The sequence below is a fragment of the Peromyscus leucopus genome, chromosome 14 (assembly GCF_004664715.2).
Source record: "Peromyscus leucopus breed LL Stock chromosome 14, UCI_PerLeu_2.1, whole genome shotgun sequence".
In the NCBI taxonomy this organism is placed as follows: domain Eukaryota; kingdom Metazoa; phylum Chordata; class Mammalia; order Rodentia; family Cricetidae; genus Peromyscus; species Peromyscus leucopus.
In genome coordinates this window covers 62,772,706-62,775,534 of record NC_051075.1, presented here as the reverse complement: position 1 = coordinate 62,775,534, position 2,829 = coordinate 62,772,706, and positions in this window count along the sequence as shown.

The window sequence follows — 2,829 nt, the reverse complement described above, 5'->3', positions numbered from 1 at the left end:
ATTCACAGTACCAACATATCACAATGATAAAAATATATAATAACATATCTTTAAATGAAACACCGGACTTTGTGAGCAGTTTTAAACAGTTTTCCCCCCTCATTAAACTATTAGAGACTTGTGAACTCTGTTTACAAAAACCCAAATATACCCTGTCTCCATTCACAGCATAACTAACCCAAGCCCTCTACATGCTAATAGCAAGAATCATTTAAAAATGTACATTTTCACCTTTTCTCATTAAAGTGAATATGCAATGATTTTGTGTATGTGATACTTGGGACTACCTAGAGCTTAGTGCATGAAAGACAGGTACTTTACCATTGAGTTGCATAGCCTGTCTTGTTTAACTTTCGCTTTGAGACATGATCTTATTTGATTTCCTGTTTTTTTTTTTTTCTTCCTAATATAGATATGGGTTGTGGAAAAATGTACTTGTTTGGCATAGGAAATTGCAAAGTTACTTGATTAGTTAGTTCTTCTGGTTAAAACAGGTTTGGCTCCTGGGGAGCAAGGAAGAATTCTTTATTCCAAATTTGTTTTTCTTTCTTCCAAGAGAATGTAAATTTTGTATTCAAAATTCCGGATCCTGTGACTGGAAAACCTTGCAGCAGAAGCTAGCTGAGCACTTTGGAAATCTCCTGCTTGTTTTCCCACTGAGTTGCCTTGCCCCGTGGACCACACAGCTTTCTTGGAGACATAGCCTCAGACCCTGTGTAACTACAGGGCTCTAAGGACTCCAAGTAATTCTGTCTGACATGTAGAATCCTTTTTTTTTTTTTTTTTAACAGTCTCTTGGCTACAGACAGTTGATTAAATTCTAAAAAGTGAAAACTTTTGGATCTTGTTTCAATTAGCAGGATATAGCTTTGCCAGGTTTATCATGCATTACCCAAGGAGATAAGCACACACAAGACTCTTTACTCTCCTTGCTGTTGTTCACGTCTCTTGCCTTCAAAGGGCACTGGAAAATAGATGCCACAGGTCAAGACACTTTAGAAGTTCAAACAGTTATTGAAATGATCATTGTTTTAATACCTGTGTATTTAAGAGAGTACCACTTAGATAACAAAGTTTGTGGTATATTATCTTAAAACTATGTGAAATAAATGTGTCATACACCATGGATTAAAATGTAATGAACCTTATTCATATTCATAAAAGTTATCACTTCTTTTTGGTTGCTAAAGAGGGAGCTCAGATTCTATGTTGCTAGGCACATGTTTTACCACTGAGCTGTATCTCTAGTGCCCCCTCCACTTTTCTTTGAAGACACAGTCTCACTATGTAAGCCAGGATACCCTAAAATTCCAAATATTTCTTATCTTCTCCAGTACTGGATAGCAGACTAGCTTCATCTCACTAAGTTGCATTACTAATACTATAGTGTGTTGCTCTTTTTCAAATGCCTTAGCAGACAAAGTATTTTGTGGTTATGTTGGACCTGTTAACTCTCTAATATTTTGTATAATTTAGAGGCTCTTGATTGACTTCAGATTTTGAATTTCTCTTAAAGGTGCTTGGCTGATCAAGACTAGAGTCACTCATCAAAGCCTAAGTAGGACAAATACTGTTAGTATACCTTACCATTTTCTATTGTTACTAGGGGAGAATATGAAATGGGGGAAAAACACAGAATTTAAGTACCAAAATATCACATACACACAAAACATATAACTGTGCAAACTTTTTTTTTTCTTTTTTCTTTTTGCTTTTTGGCAACAGATACTTTATCCATACTCAGTTATCTTTATTCCTGAGCCAGAAATCTGGAAGTAAAAGTGTTCAAATGTCCACACAGACACTTAAGTCGCCCCATTTTTGATAGTGAAGTGCACAATTATAATGGTGACAGTGAGTATTAATTGAGAGCTCTCTTGGTGCTAGGCACTCAACTTAATACCTTGAATTATTAAACAAACTGATCTTTACTGTACCATTTTCAATATCCCCTTTATACAGTTCAGAAAAAAATAAGAGATGAAGGTCAAATTTTCATTAGAGATGAAGAAAAAAATAAGAAAAATGTAGGTCAGTAAGCTGAATATCTTGGTAGTATTCTCCATGGATGATGTAGGGCAAATGCAAAGTAACATGCTACTATTAACAAAATCTAGATATTCTTAGAAAATGAGCATTCACGTCACTATTCCCCATATTCTTTCTGAGTGTTGTTGGGAACATGTTGGAATGGGTGAAAAAATTTTGAATAGAAAAGAATAATTCTGGACCAAGCATCTTCAGCCCTTACAGACATCCACACTAATATCCTGATGGATCCCATCCAGAATATAAAAATTAATTGTTCATGTCCTGTTAGACTATTAAGTTTTAAACTATAGGTCATAATCCTATATAGAGTTGTGGATAAATGTGGGATCAAGAAACATTTGGCAACAATAAAAAGTTTTTTGATATATAATGACCAAAAGATAACTCAAAATCAAATGTGTGATCAATATGTGTTTCTGTCAGTGATAGCCTGTGTTGCTTAATGAGACTTCACCAAGCTTCAATTTTAGACATAAAACTTTAGCACTTTATATGACATATGATGTCATATATCACAATACCATTGGATACTGCTTAAAACAGCTTGGTTCAAATTACAGACTATTGTATTTATGATTTTCAGTGTTTTACTGCATGCACAAAGTTTTCTGTGTGAGTTATAGAAAGTAAAGATTTTTAATATTTTATCACTATCATTCCTCAGAATTTAAATATCAAGTTAATAAATATATCTTGTATATTATTATATTTGGTTTTAAATATTACCAATTGAATTGCTGACCTATGTTTCATAAAAGATTATCCATTGAGGTTTGG